The sequence below is a fragment of the Nyctereutes procyonoides genome, unplaced genomic scaffold (genome assembly GCF_905146905.1).
Source record: "Nyctereutes procyonoides isolate TBG_1078 unplaced genomic scaffold, NYPRO_anot_genome, whole genome shotgun sequence".
In the NCBI taxonomy this organism is placed as follows: Eukaryota; Metazoa; Chordata; class Mammalia; order Carnivora; family Canidae; genus Nyctereutes; species Nyctereutes procyonoides.
The window spans coordinates 73,364,766-73,381,072 of NW_026575146.1; the positions used below are offsets into that span (position 1 = coordinate 73,364,766).

At 46.3% G+C, this 16,307-nt stretch overlaps 1 pseudogene; it reads left to right on the forward strand.

The window, feature by feature from the left end:
* Window positions 1–1,857: 1,857 nt before the first annotated feature.
* On the forward strand, window positions 1,858–1,948 carry LOC129501113 (small nucleolar RNA U13; annotated as a pseudogene).
* The last annotated feature ends 14,359 nt before the right edge of the window (window positions 1,949–16,307 follow it).

Below are 16,307 nucleotides of genomic sequence, written 5' to 3' on the forward strand. Positions count from 1 at the left end.
TATGGGAAATATGGTTGATATTTTGTAATTGTAATTGTTTAGTGTGTTCTTTTTTTAAGATTTTATTTCTTGGGCAGCCTGGATGGCTCAGCGGTTTAGCGCCGCCTTCAGTCCAGGGCGAGATCCTGGAGACCTGGAATCGAGTCTCACGTCGGGCTCCCTCCGTGGAGCCTGCTTCTCCCTCTGCCTGTGTCTCTGCCTCTCTCTCTTTCTCTCTGTCTCTATGAATAAATAAAATCTTTTTTAGAAAAGATTTTATTTCTTTGAGAGAGAGAGAGAGAGAGCATGAGCAGGGGGAGGGGCAGAAGGAAAGGGAAGAGCAGACTCTTCGCTGAGTCGGGAGCCCAATGTGGAACTCGATCCCAGGACTCAGGTCATCACCTGAGCCACCCAGGTGCACCTGTTTAGCGTGTTCTTCAAAATATGTATTCTGCAGTTTTTTAATATAGTTGTATATGTGTGGATATACATATATATTCATTAGGTCAAATGTACTAATTAAGTTGCTCAGATCTATATCCTTAATGAATTTTTGCTTTTTATCTGTTATGCCACAGATAACTGGATTCTCAGTTTCCTACATTTTGAGGCCATATGAAGAGATGAATAACATTTTAGAATTCATAGGTCTTCCAGTGAATGGAACTTTTTATCCTATTATTAAATTTCCCTCTTGGGAAGCCTGGGTGGCTCAGTGGTTGAGCCTCTGTCTTTGGCTCAGGGCGTGATCCCAGAGTGCCATGGTGGAGTCCCACAACGGGCTACCTGCAGGAAGCCTGCTTTTCCCTCTGCCTATGTCTCTGCCTCTCCCTCTGTGCCTCTCATGAATAAATAAATAAAATATTTAAAAATAATAATAATAATAAATTTCCCTCTTTATCTCTGGAAACTTTACCTTACATATTAAATACATGTTAATATATTTATAAATATTAAGTATATATATAGACATTAATATTATAGTTTAATGTGTAAAAATCATATATTAATAAAGCTATACAAGCTTTTTGGGGGTAGGGTTTTCATGGAATACTATTTTCCATGCTCTTTACTTTTTTTCCATGCTCTTTACTTTTAACTCTTCCAAATTCTTATATTTTAGATGTCCCTTGTAAACAGCATTTAGTCTGATTTTATAAAGTCTGAAAACTTATCTTTTAATTGGAACATTCAGTCCATATACATTTAACATAAATCCTCTTATGTTTATGTTTTTGTTTTTTTAAATAGAGGCCAGTTTAGCCTGATTTTTTTTTAAATTTTATTCATTCATTCATGAGAGACACACAGAGAGAGAGGAGAGAGAGAGAGAGAGAGGAGGCAGAGACACAGGCAGAGGGAGAAGCAGGCTCCATGCAGGGAACTTGACATGGGACTCAAACCCCGGTCTCCAGGATCACACCCTGGGGTGAAGGCGGGGCTAAAACCGCTGCTGAGCCACCCAGGCTGCCCTGTTTATGTTTAAATATACCACTTAATGAGGCATTTTGTACCTGTCCTATTTACTCTATATTACTTTTTCTCCTCTTCTTGCATTCTTTGTGCCTTGCTTGTTTTTTATTAGTCTATTTTTTCTTACAGCTTAGAAGTTATACTTTACTTTTATTCTTTTAATGGTTCCCCTAGATATTAAATATAAATATGTTTTATCAAATGATGTTTATTGGTACTGTAAGCAAACCTAACAAGAATTCATCCACTTGATACTCAGCAAGCCAATAAAAACTGGCACCAAGCTTTTGCAGTGAGGAAAGATTTACCATCCGGTGATACCCAGGAGAACCAGGAGCTAATGTCAAAAAGTCTTGAGTTCCCTGATGACTTGCAAATAGGGGCTTTTAAAGGGTGAAAATTTGGATCCTTTTGTAGTTCATGAGCATGATGATTGGGTGCTCAAACCCAAACCCCTCAAACCTTGTTACCACCAAAGCACATTACCCGTCTGATGTGAAAAAAAAAAGAAAGAAGAAAGAAAAAAAGAAAGAAAGAAAAGAAAGAGGAAAGAAGAAAGAAGAAAGAAAAAGAAAGAAAGAAAGAAAGAAAGAAAGAAAGAAGAAAGAAAGAAAGAAAGAAAGAAAGAAAGAAAGAAAGAAAGAAAGAAAGAAAGAAAGAAAGAAAGAAAGAAAGAAAGAAAGAAAGAAGAAAGAAAGAAATAAGAAAGAAAAAGGGGTGAAAATTCAGGGTAAGGGTCTCATGAGTCTGGGATCATGGTGATTAATTAAAGATTAAGTCAGCTGTATTTCCTTTCTTGACCATCCAATCCATCCCTTCTGGCATGTTCTTGTCTGGTTTCGATGTGACCATACTGCAGCGGCCGCTCTGCTTCAGGGGGACCGGGAACTGGAAACCACTCTCCGCAGATTGCATTAGTGACGTCATCTCTAGAGTATAAAGGCGGAAGTTCTACATCCTGTGACTACTGCTGAGCTGCAAATTATTGTGTTTTCTTGCAAACACCGCAGCGCACTTAGATCTGTTATCTTAGGTAGAACAACATCCCACAGACTTCTGGGGTAGGAGTGGGGGGGACCACTTGATGCTCTTTCCTGAGGCAATTTTATAAGTTTCTTTAACAGTACCTAAGGGCTCCATGACTAGTCAGAAGCAGCTAGGAGCTAAGTTGAGAGGGGATTCTGTGAGGGCTCCTGTCCCCTGCTTTCTGTACTTTTATCCTCCTCCTTGCTGAGCAGGGAGTACTTATATAAAGGAATTCTCCATTTGCTGCCCTCCTAATCTCTGATGTCATGTAATTCTTATTCCTCACTTATTAAGACCAAATAAGATGTTGCTGTTACTGTTCTTGTGCAGTCTTGGTCTTATCCACAGATTTACATTGTCATTACTCTTGATTCCTTTCTGCATGTCTGACCTTCCATCTAAAATCATTTCCCCTCTCAGAGGAATCTGCATTAATATTTCCTGCGGTACAGGGCTTCTAGTGACAAAGCTCTTTATCATTTTTCAACCCACTAATTTCTAGCCAATTGCTTTGGTGTTTTTGACAATGGTCTGGTGCACAATCTAATTAAATTCGGGCTCCTTTTGGGGAGTAGTTTTTTAACTCAATGCTTGAAGTTTGTTCTGACCCCGGGAAGGATCTTGTTAGCTGTCTCTTTCCTTGGTTTGGCAAGTGTATTACCAGCCTGCAGTTTACCTTATATCTTCATAAAGTTACCAGCTTCCTCTGAATTGCTAATGCCAAAACCTCCACTGACTTTGTGCCCCTGGGGCTTCAAACTCCTCACATTCTGTTTCCAATAAAGTCAGTTCTTCTGGGGAGAGCTTCTGGGCCCATTTGTTCGGAAGGCCTGTGTCTCTCTCTCTCTCCCAGGGCAAGATCTCCAGACCTGGATGGGAACAGTGGTGTGCTTCTCTCTGAGTGCTTTTGGAGCAGGGTACTATGTGGAGCATTAGCCTCTGGTCTTACTGACTTACCCCTCCTAGCTCAGAACCTCCCCTCACCAATGAGCTGGGATCGGGGGAAACCAGGGCCCTGGTCTTCCCAGTATGCCATACCACAAATGAGGGCTGAGTGGAAGAAGGGGGCTCCTGACGTTTACTCATACCACACTTGTCTGGAATTGAGTATCTGCAACATGTCACCAAAAAGGAATGCGAAATGCTGGTGGTCTGCCCCTCCTGGGAAGATGCCATCGACTCTGACTCTGTGTGGGATCTAGGGAGAGAGGGAACCCTGTGCCGTTTCCATAGCACTAGGCTGGGAGTGAGGAGGGAGAGAGCAGGCTGTGGAGTCCAATGCCACCGACTCTAAGTGTTCTTAGTTTTACTAGATTTTCTTGAATAAATATTTCATTTTCGACATGCCCTTAGGACAATTTCTAGAGACTTTAAATGTTTCTTTGCAACATGTTGTGCTTGTTTCGTTAGGGAATGTGTCCACAGAGCCCTCGTGCTGCCTTTCCAGAAGTGGAACCCCAAGGAAACATTTTAATTCTGCCAATCCTCTAAACTCCACCTTAAATCTACTGAGTCAGAGTCTGGAAGAATGGAGCTAGCAGATTGAAAGGCAGGAATCTGTGTTTTGAAAGCTCATGATTGTGATAGGCAGGTTTGAGAACCGCTGGCCCAGAGCTGGGCCAAGTGGACCAGAAGGAGGAAGGAAAGGAACCTGAGTGCTGGAGTGTTTGCTGTGTCCTTGGCACTCCCATTACGTCATTTTAATCCTATCAGCCTGGGCTGATGTTAAACTGACACTCCAGCGATTATGGCTGGCATTCATTCTGATTGGTGCACACACTGTAACAGTTATTAAATATTTCGAAATTCATCTGTACTTGTAAGATGAGGGAGGAAAAAAAGAAAAACTAACCTGAGTCTCAGAGAGATGAAGTTATTTGCTCAAAGTCAACCAGTGAGAAGGGTCAAGAGTTAAATTCTGGCCCTTTTTTTTTTTTTTTAATTTTTATTTATTTATGATAGTCACACACAGAGAGAGAGAGAGAGGCAGAGACACAGGCAGAGGGAGAAGCAGGCTCCATGCACCGGGAGCCCGATGTGGGATTCGATCCCGGGTCTCCAGGATCACGCCCTGGGCCAAAGGCAGGCTCCAAACCGCTGCGCCACCCAGGGATCCCCATGGCCCTTTTTTGCTTTAAAACCCTGCCACCATGAATTTTTATAGGATGCTACCTGAGACATAGCCCTTACAGTCTATTATTCTTGGTTACCCCATGCTTCTCTCAGGAGTTAGTTGGCCTGTGAGAAGAAGGACATGGAGTCCCTTGAAGAACTGTCAGAGGAAGAGGCTCCCAAAGAAACCAAAACTTCCTCATCCCTTCCCAGGAAGCTCACAGTCAAGGAGATTCTGGCTACCAAGACCCAAAACTACTTTGCTCAGACTAAAAAAACAAAGAACACCTTGATGCAGGTTGCCTTCTCCATTGGGCTAGGCAGCATATGGCGCTTCCCTTACCTGTGTCATCGGAACGGAGGAGGTAAGGCCAGGGGCCTAGATCCTGAGTTTAAGGAAGGAGTTTCAAGGCTTGGAGCCCGGACTCCTGGGTCCTGGGGGAGGGCAGAAGTGGAGGTCTACCTGGACTTCAAGGGGATGAGAGGAGGGGGGCCAGGACTGCTGGCTGCCTGAGCACAGCTCCTGGCTCCCTTCTTCAGGCAACTTTATCCTGATGTACTTCTTCATGCTCCTCTTGTTCGGGATCCCCCTCTTGTACTTGGAGATGATCATGGGGCATTGGCTGCATATGGACAACATCCGGGTCTGGAAGCAGCTCGTCCCCTGGCTGGGCGGCATAGGATACGCTAGCATATTGGTGAATGAGGGGCCCAGCCAAGAGGCATCCCAACTCACCCCTTGCAGTGTCCAGATCCCCCATCTCTGTCCATCCTGCCCCTCAGGCCCACTCTGTCCACCCCTAGGTGTGCATCTTGATAAGCTTGTATAATAGCATCATCATCACCTGGAGCATTTCCTACCTGGGCAACTCCTTTGATAATTCCTTGCCCTGGAACCAGTGCCCACTGGTGAAGACCATCAATGTTACTGGTGAGGAGAGGGAGAGAGAAGGCCAGCATGGCCAAGGGAGGCAAGGGCACCAAGGAGCAAGAGACAGGGAGTGAGAGCCCAAGGGGAGGAAGCAAAGAGCAGGAGCAGACACCAAGTAAGGTGGTTCCTAAACGCCTGCGTTCCCCCAGACCTCTCTTGCCTTCAGACTGTGTCCCACCAGTACTTCTGGTACCACACCACGCTGAGTGCCTCGGGCCACATTGAGGAAGGGGTCGAGTCCCTGGTCGTGCACCTCACCCTGGGCATCTTCGCAGCCTGGTGCCTCCTTTTCTTAACCATGATCACAGGGCTAAAGATTCCAATACCGGTAAGCCAACCTGACCACCAGTCCCACTACCCCTTCACGTTCATAAATCAAAATATTCTCAGGCTTCCCACCCAGACACATCTAACTCCTTCTTGTTGACCACTCTTCTCTAATCCTCCTGACCCTCCTACACTCCTAGAGGACAGGCTCCACCATCCCGGTGTCCTGAGGAGAATGCTATAATCTCCCCAGGTGATGTTGGCGTCAACCACTCCTCTCACCAAGAGCCGCTCCTCTCTCATTCATGTAAGGAACAAGGGCCTTGTACTGACCTGACTCCCTCTTCACCATCTCTCACCCCCAAGACACAGCAGTGATGACATTTTAGAGTAGACCATAGCTTCTCTCCACCAACCCCAGCCTTGCATTCTGCACCTGCCTGCATGTTGACAGTGTCTGTTAATCCCTAAAAGAGCTGATAGCCACTGGCTCCTCTCTAGAGTTTCCCATTTATTTTATTCCAATCCATACTTCCAGTCCGTGTCCCTGGCACCTGGATCATATTCTCCTTACATGGACAATTTATTTCAGGATATGTATCAGGTCATTTTGGTTAACTTTACCTGCAGCTTCTGGCCCCTGCATATATTCATGCATCCCTGGAGGCTCACCTCACTGTCTCTCCACAGCCTGCAAGATAAACTACTCACACAAAAGAAGATTTTTAAAAATACTTATTTATTCATGAAAGACACACAGAGAGAGGCAGAGACACAGGCAGAGGGAGAAGCAGGCTCGTCCCCACGGGGAGACTGATGTGAGACTCGATCCCAGGACCCCGGGATCACACCCTGAGCCAAAGGCAGATGCTCAACCACTGAGCCACCCAGGTGCCTCAAAAGCAGATTTTATTAAAGACTTAGTAGGGGCACACAGAGAGGGGGTGTACCCTCCTACCCCAGAGCAAAAAGAACCAAAAATACTTTAAAATTCCTATTGACCATGTTATTTCCTCCCAAAGTCTTTTCAGTTGCTTTTCCTCACCCTTTGCCTATGACCTGCAGCCTTAACTCATGCATGGACCATAAAACCCAGCCTTATGAGTTAATAATGTCCAACGGCCCTACCATTTAAAAACCATCTTGGGCAGCCCGGGTTGCTCAGTGGTTTAGTGCTGCCTTCAGCCCAGGGTGTGATCCTGGAGATCCGGGATCGAGTCCCACGTTGGGCTCCCCGCATAGAGCCTGTTTCTCCCTCTGCCTGTGTCTCTGCCCCCCTCTCTCTCTCTTTCTCTCTCTCTCTCTCTCGCTCTCGCTCTCTCTCATGAATAAATAAAGTATTTTTTTAAAAAAATGTTTACTTGTGATCTCACCCCTCACCCCTGAGCAGCTTATTGGTAGATTCCGCCCACCCCCCCACCCCCCGCAGCTGCCCCACTCCAAACAACACTGTTGTCTACCTAGAATAATCCTCCGACAACTCCCTCATATTCCACCCAGACCACCTTCACCCGGCTCATCCCTATCTCTCTACTCCTGCTGAACTTTGTTCCCTGTTAATGCTTGCCTCTGCCTCCCCTTCCTCTGAACTTCTCCTGACTCCTGGTTTCTTTCCTGACTCACCTGGCCAGATGCTGATTTTCACGGTATTCCTCCCCTACATCCTCCTCTTCTGCTTCCTCATCCGAGGTCTCTTCTTGGAGGGTGCAACTGCCAGCCTCAGACATATGGTGACCACAGAGGTGAGGCTGGGGACTCCAAAACTTCTCCCTCCCCCAACTCCACAGGCCTTCTCTGACTCTCCTTCACAGACATCTTTCTTTCTGCATCCAGCCTGCCCCTCACCCTCTGCTATCCACCCCAGCTCACCCTCTTCCAGCTAACCAGTGGGTCCACTCTCAAACTGACCCTCAAATGTCTCTCTCATCTCCATTCACAGTTCTCATCTTGGGCCTCACTGGACCTGTGGCGTCAGGCAGGAGGCCATGTACTCTATTCCTTGGGCCTGGGCATGGGCATCACCATCAACTTCTCCTCCTACAAGATTGGAGAAGACAACTATATCCAGGTGGCCTCCTTGGTGGCCCTGGTCAACCTGGTGACTTCACTGCTGGCCACATCCATCATCTTTATAGTGCTGGGGTTCTGGACCAGCACCAGTGGCCATACCTGTGTTGAGAAGTGAGTAATCACAGCCTTGCAGGCCCAGCAAGAGGTCTCCTTCCCTGGATCTTAGCAATCCCCCAGCTTTATGGGCCTTCAAACCTCTCCAAAGATAATAATGATAAGAACAACAACAATAATAATAGTCGTAGTAATATCACCTTCTCAGAGAAAGCTGCCAAATTATAATCTTATATCCATCACTTTATAGATAAGAAAGTAGTCCCAGAGACAATACTAAAGGTTTCCATTGGGATCCCTGGGTGGCGCAGCGGTTTAGCGCCTGCCTTTGGCCCAGGGCACAATCCTGGAGACCCGGGATCGAATCCCACGTCAGGCTCCCGGTACATGGAGCCTGCTTCTCCCTCTGCCTGTGTCTCTGCCTCTCTCTCTCTGTGACTATCATAAATAAATAAAATTAAAAAAACAAAACAAAACAAAAAACTAAAGGTTTCCATCAATTCCAAATGGTGTAAAAAAGATTTCAAAATCAATTATTGAACTCACAAAGGAGGTTGTTACAGCATTCTGAGCCACAATTGATGGTTACTGGTGTAGGCTGCATGTTGGAATCATTTGGGGAGCCTTAGAAAACACTTAGACACTTGAATCTCACTTCCAGAAATTCTTATTTAGTTGATCTGGGGTGCATTCAGGCATTGGGGTTTTTTTTTTTGTTGTTGTTGTTTGTTTGTTTGTTTTTAATCTTCAAGATGGACTTTTTCTTCCAGTTGAGATGTGAAGGCCGCAAAAGTGCATGCTTCCTTGGTAGCAGCAATTTTAAGAATGGAAAAAATAAAAATAATATTTTCCTGTATCATTACTGAAGAGCAGTGGACACAGAGGAGCCCTAATGAACTAAATCCTGGAGTGTGATGACTTCATCATATGTGAGCCAAGAGCCATGAATGCCTTTATACTGGGGGTAAGCGCCTGACTCAGGTACATGTGGCTGGAGGTACAGGCCTGTCATGGATGGAGGACTTTGCACAGATAAGAAGAAACTATGCAAGCATTTAATAACAGAATGGGCTGCCAGTAGGTGTTGGAATCACAACAAGCCCCAACAAAGAAATAAACTGCTCAACACAACAGCTTTCCTCTCTATTCCCAGGAATTGTTTTGGAGAAGTGGCAGAAACTGCAACAAAGACAGAGCTAGCAGAGGAGCTATGGATGGTCATTGTGCTCAGATGTGTGGCTCCACTGGAGCTGAATACAAAGATAAACCAAAAACATCTACAGCCACTTCAACCTAAATAATGACATCAAAGAAATCAGTCCTGGGGATCCCTGGGTGGCGCAGCGGTTTGGCGCCTGCCTTTGGCCCAGAGCGCGATCCTGGAGACCCGGGATCGAATCCCACGTCGGGCTCTCGGTGCATGGAGCCTGCTTCTCCCTCTGCCTGTGTCTCTGCCTCTCTCTCTCTCACTGTGTGCCTATCATAAATAAATAAATAAATAAATAAATAAATAAATAAATAAATAAATAAATAAAAGAAATCAGTCCTCGCCCGGGGTGAGGGTGTTGTGCAGAAAGTTGGGGACATGGTTCAAAGGCAAAGTGAGCCCTCTTTAATCCCATTTGAAGGCAGAGAAAAGAGTCAACTAATTAAAATTACCATCCACCCCAGATCTCCTCAGTGCTTTGAAAACTCCAAATAGATAGCCCTTGCTCTAGCTGCCTGTTGGAATACAGGCTAAAATTTATTGAGACTACACAAAATAAATAACATGCCTTTCTCCTTTGTTGTTCTCTATACGACATCCAACATGGAATTAAAAACCCTCACGACATTCCAAAACCCAGGAAAATATAATCCATAGCCAAGAGAAAAAAGAAGACCCAAAGGTCATCCAGACATTAGAATTAGCAGACAAGAATGTTAAAATAACCATTACAAATATGTTAAGGGATTTATGAGGAAAGATGAATAAAATAGAATCCATGGAGATATTTTAGGGAAGATATGGAAAATCTAAAAAAGGACCACATGGAAATTCAAGAACTCAAAAAATAGATGAAAACAAAGTTTCACTGGATGTACTTAGTTTAGATTGGAACCAGAGAATAAAGGATCAGTTAATTTGAGAACAGGTAAATAAAAGTTCTACAAAGTGAAGCATAGAAAAAAAAAGAATGAGAAAGACTGGAGAAGACCTCAGTGACCTAGAGGACTAATGGATGTATAATTGGAGTTGCAGAAGAGGAGAGAGAACTGGAGCAGGAATCCTTGCCCTTGGGCTTTATTTATAATGGCCAAAACTCCAAGTAACCCAAATGTCTGTCAGGAGGTGAACAGATAACAAATCTCCATGTGTTGTTGTATTCATACAACCAATGGAATACTATTTACCAATAAAAATGAATGAACTATTGATATGTGCACCAACATGAACTTCAGACATTATATTGAATGTAACAAGCCAGACCTAAAAGACTATACACACTATATGAATCTATATGAAATCTGAGAATAGGCTAAATAAATGTGTCATGATGGAAATCCCTAGTTGCCTCTGGAATGGAGAGAGTGCACTGGATAGGGGCCCAAAGTAATTCTGTGGAGTGATGGAAATACTCCATATCTTGAGTCATTTGTTAATACTCACTGAAGTGTACATTTAATATCTGTGCCTTTATTGTCTCTAAGTTATAGCATAATAAAAACTGAGTTTTTTAATTTTTTATTTTTTAAGATGTTATTTATTCATGAGAGACACAGAAAGGCAGAGACATAGGCAGATGGAGAAGCAGGCTCCCTGCGGGGAACCTCATGCAAGACTTGATCCCAGGACCCCAGGATCATGACCTGAGCCAAAGGTAGATGCTCAACCCCTGAGCCACCCAGATGCCCTTGAGTTTGTTTTTTAAAAGGTTCTTGGTTGATTCCAGTGAGAACCATTATCTTCTAGAGCAGAGCTATCCAGTAGAACTTTTTGTGATGCCAGAAACATTCTATACCTGCACTATCCACTATCATAGACACCAGCCACAAGTAGCTATTAAGTACTTGAGATGTGGTAAATGTGGCCAAATATGGCAAATGTGACCAAGGAACTTAATTTTTCATTTTATATTGTGTTAATTAATTTTAGATGACACGGCCATATGTGTCTACTGGGTATCATATTAGTGGTGGCCCTAAAAGAACTGCCACATGAGCCCCTTGCCCTCCATTATATAGAGCTTCTCAAACTGCAGTGGGCATTATGAATTGGCATTAGCTTAATCAGTAAATCTGGGATGCACCCAAGATTCTGCACTTCTAACAAGTTCCCAAGTGATGTTGCCCCTCCATGAAGCTTCCACATAGAGTAGCAAAGCTATAGGTTACTCTCTCTTTAGGTAAGGACATGTGGAGGTATGGATTATCAGAGAAGATTTCTAATCAGGAGAACAGAAGACACCTGAGGATCTGTTAGCATTTCCTTAAATTAAACAAGTACAGCATTTATGGCCCAGTGATCCCTATTCCCAAGTGTGTATCCTAGAGAAATCCTCATACAAGCCCTGCTAATGGATGGTTATTTTGGCATTGTTTGTAATCACAGGTAGTGGGGTTATTATTTGGGAAATAGAGTATAAAATGTGGGTTACTAATGCAGCAGGGGGCAGCAGTCAGGAACAACAAGCCAGACATACATTCAACAATGTAGATTTATTGCCAAAAAAACGGAAGAAAAGTAAGAAATAAAAAATCAACACAGTGACACGCAAGTGACAACACACAAAACATATATTTCTCTTTTATTACAAAGAAATACCTGTATTTAATGTTATTAGTCAAGCACATGAAAGTGAGTAACTGTAGGTGTGAAGGAAAGCGTGAAATTTAGACTTGAAGGAGGGAAAAGTTTAAACAGACTTTGCTCTACCGGTTGAGGAGGCTGTATCGTGAACGGGTTTGATTATCACAGCAGTTCAAATCTGAGATCCAAAAAGAGAGACAGGGGCAGCCCAGGTGGCTCAGCAACTTAGCGCTACCTTCAGCCCAGGGCCTGATCCTGAAGCCCCAGGATCTAGTCCCACGTCAGCCTCCCTGCATGGAGCCTGCTTCTCCCTCTGCCTGTGTCTCTGCCTCTCTCTCTCTCTCTCTCTCTCTCATGAATAAATAAATAAAATCTTAAAACAAACAAACAAACAAAAAGAGAGACGATTCTGAGTGCATTAGTTCTCCAGGGCTGCCATCACAAAGTCCAACAGACTGCATGGCCAAAGCAAAAATCTATCCTCTCGCAGTCTGAGGCAGAAGTCTGAGATCAATGTTTTGGCAGGGTTGATTCTTTCTGAGGATGAAGGGGAAAAATCTGTCTCATGCCTCTTCTGGTGATTTGCTGGCAATTTTTGGTGTTCCCTGGCTTGTCGGTGTCTGCCTTCATCCTCACATGGGGTTCTCCCTGTGTGTGAGTGTGAGTGAGTGTGTGTGTGTGTGTGTGTGTGTGTCCAAATTTCCCCTTTTTATATGGACACCAGTCATATTGGATCAGAGGCCACCCTGCTCCAATAGGACCTCATCTTTAATTACCTCTGTAACAACCCTATTTCAAAATAGGGTTCACATTCTGAGGTAGCAGGGGATTAAGGACCTGAACATATGAATTTTGCAGGGGTGGGGTGCAGGGGAGATTTCAACCCCTAAACCGAGGAATCCTAGCTACTGCAAATATAGAGTCTTCTGCCCCTTAGGTGGAATTCCCAGGGCAACTCACCCCAAGTTCATGTGATTAGCTTCCAGGCCCCATCCAGTCACACACACACCCCACCCCGACTCTGCTGCACTCATCTCAGCCCACTCACCTTGCAGTCCCCGGCTGCTCTGGTTCGCAGATGGCAGAGGGGCCAGCCAGGTCACCACCTCTCCTTGCCTCTGATTCCCATTCAGAAGCATCCTGAAGCTGAAGAATCTGATAAAAAAGGGTATGCTGCCTCAGGATGCCAAGCCTCCAGAAGACATGCTATACCTCACCACCTTGGACTACTTGGACTGGATCAGCAAACTCCCTCAATACCTCCAATACCAGGTCATCCACTTCTCTCCATCCTGCAGCATCAAGATGCAGAAGGAAAAGGTGTGTTTGTGGGGGCAGAAGAGTGCTTCCCAAAGGCCCCAGAGGACACTGGGAGACACCCCACACATCATCTGAGGCAGGCAACAGTTACAGTCACATCACCACCACCACTGTGCATACACCAGGGTCTTTGCTAAGTTGTCACTTGACTTTAATTCTCGCATCAACCCCAGGATCCCAGTTCGTTAGAGGAGGCTCCAAGAGTTGAAGCTCACACAGTTCCAGAAACCAAGTAGGGCAAACAGCATTCTGCCCTCCACCCAGCCCACCATTCTGTGCCTCTTTCCTCTGTCTGACAAAGACATTACTGATCAATCACTGCTCCATTGTCCTCATCCAGACCCACCACTGCCTGAGAGCCCTTCTCACCCACAGTTCATGGAGGGCCCTGGCCTGGCATTCGTAGCCTTCTCCCAAGTCATCTCGTTGTTCCCTGGTGCCTCTTTCTGGGCCATCCTCTTCTTCTTGGCCCTGGTCATCATGGGGCTGAGCACCTCGATACAGATCTTGGAAGGCATTGTCTCTCCCCTCCAGAACTCCATCTCTACCTTCAGGAGGTATCCTAAGCTGCTCTCAGGTACTGTGGATGCTCACCCCAGCAAAAACCCTGCCCTACTGCTCCTTCTCCCTAGACCACCCCAGTCTCCAGGGCTCACTTTGACCCCTGGCCCAGCCCTACACGTAGGCCTCAGTGTGGCCAAACCTGCCTTTGCCACAGTGCTCATCTGCTTGGGAGGTTTTCTGGGCAGCCTCATCTTCACCAGTCACGCTGGCAACTACATAATGTCCTTGTTTGATGACTACCTGATCCCGCTGACCCTCGTCATCATTGTGACCTTCCAGAATGTGGCCCTGGCCTGCATCTACGGAGCTAGGAGGTGATGTCCAAGCCCCGGGGTCTGCCCAGCCAGAGACCCATTCCAGGTCTCCGAGGAGAGGGGGCACATGATCTGCACCCTCTGTCCCTCCCGCAGCAGGGGGTCTAGCTTATAGCATGGGTGTGCAGGAGGGAGTGATCTGAGGGCAACCAGGTGGGTCCTGACAGAAAGAATAGTCAGAAATCAGGAGACTCGGGTTCCCTTACCATGGGCCCCATGGGATAGTCCGAAGGCAGAGGGCTGGAGCACTGCACTCCCCCTGGATCAGGAGGCTCCCATGAGAAGAATAGATGCAGGGCCCAGCCTCAGGGAAGGCCCAGAAGGACTTGGTAGCCACTAAGAGTTGAGAACTGGTGAGAGAACCAGAGGTCTGGCAGGCGCACCCTCCCAAGAGGTGCACCTTCAGACCCTGGTTGCCAGAGGAGGGCTCCTTCCAGACATTTATGCCCATTGCCCCCACCTCAGGGTCAGGGAAGAAATATTTAGTGATCTGGGCCGCCTGCTGTGGTCCTTCTTCACTCTCCTGTGGTGCTACGTGACCCTGCCCGGGCTGCTGGCCCTGACCACCATCTACATCATGCAGCTCTACCAGATGGTGCCCCCTTACTACATTGCCTGGAACAGCAGTATGGTGAGATGCCCCTACCTGGCCTCCCACTCTGGTCAACCCTCGTTCTGATCTCCCATTCCACAGGACCTTAGGTCTGGGCTCTCTCTGCCCCCAGAGACCCTTTAGCCAGCTTCCCAGTCCCTGGGGAACCTAATCCCCTGCATCGCACAGATTGAAAGCACCTCACCTGTCACCTCTTCCTCCCACCCTGCTCCCTTCTCTGCCTCCAGAGCCAGGAGGTAAAACAGCCCTACCTGCAGAGCACCCTGGGCTGGGTCACCTTCCTCAGCATCCTCACCTTGCTGCCGATCCCAGTCCACCCACTTTACCACTGGTGGTACCTCCAGGACCACATTGCTTCTGATCCCTTTGAAAAACTACAGTCCAAAAAGATGCCTTCGGTGCCTCCCAAGCCCTTACAGTGGCCTAAGCACCACCTGGGGAAGTCCCAGGAGAGAAACAGTGAAAGCTCATCCAAGCAGCTCAACCTGCTCCTGGATAGGGGGCTGAACCTGAACCTCCCCCCATGGCAGTGCAGCCTGCCTCTGAGTAGGAGCAGTCAGAGCTCTTCCTGGTTGAGCCTGCCTGTCATTACATCCCTGACATCGTCATTCTCCGGAAGGAGTGTCAGCCTGCCAATTTCAAGACAGGTGAGCCCCGCCTCGGTAGCCGTAGACAACAGTGAGCTGCACACAGAGACCAAAGAAGAGAAGCAGGATGAGAACTCTGTTCAGTAACTGGTGAAACTACCCATTTTTTCCAAGGCACCAAACCTCTCTAATAACTGGTGGCATTAGTGTCCATTTTGCTACAGAAATAATTGGTTCAGCTGGATAGGAGGGGGGTGGGCACATGGAAATTCTGCCTAGCAACCGCTCATTTGGCCTTGGAAGGAAATGGACAACTCAGGAGCTCTTTATCTCCTGGAATAGTACCAATTCTGCTGAGTGGAACACTCTGCTCTGAGATTGGAGAATTCAGATGAAGAAATCCACTTAGCCATTTACAGGGCCGGACCTAGTACCTCCTTTCTCCTTGTGAGGAGGGAGTACCATATTGGTAACATGGAACGAGCTTCATAGCAATTTCTAGGACCCAGCCTTCCCAGTTATCATGGAGATACAGTGTTCACTCCAAACCCCAAATTCCACCACCAAACTGGATCACTAGGATGGCTGACTTCTTCAGGGCTACCCTCTCAGAATGGGCTGGGATAATAATGCTGAGTCAATAAATCGATCCACTTAGACCCCATGTACAGGCTGTGGCCACAGCGTTCTTTCCGTCCGCCTCTGTCTACACACATACCCTCCAAGTCACCAACGTCTGGTGAACTGAGTGTCCAGTCTGTTGACTCCAACCTCCATCTCCCTTTGGGATACAGATACGGACCTTCTACATTCCTCTTTGTTCTGAAGTTAAGCCAAGCAAATTGGGGAACTTTGCAGCAATAAGTATTACTCAATCTAGAAAGTGTGTTAACCCTTAAATAGAACTTGGTTTGGTGACCAAACTAAATGTCTCATAATTATCTCACTACTCCTACCAAGAGGGGAGTGTGCCTCGGACAGCACCTGGCAGGTAGGTCCTCTCTAGCCATCATGCTTAATTCCTACTTGGCGTAGAGTTGATCACCCACTTGGGCATTGGGAGTAGGTTACTTGGTTTCTATGGGGTCAGGACCAAGGAGTCTTAGAGAACTTAGCACTGTCTGTGTGAATAGGTAACACCACCCTGCCTCTTCAAACATCAAATGGAGTTAAGGCAACTCAGGAGGTGGAGGCACCTTCTAAATGC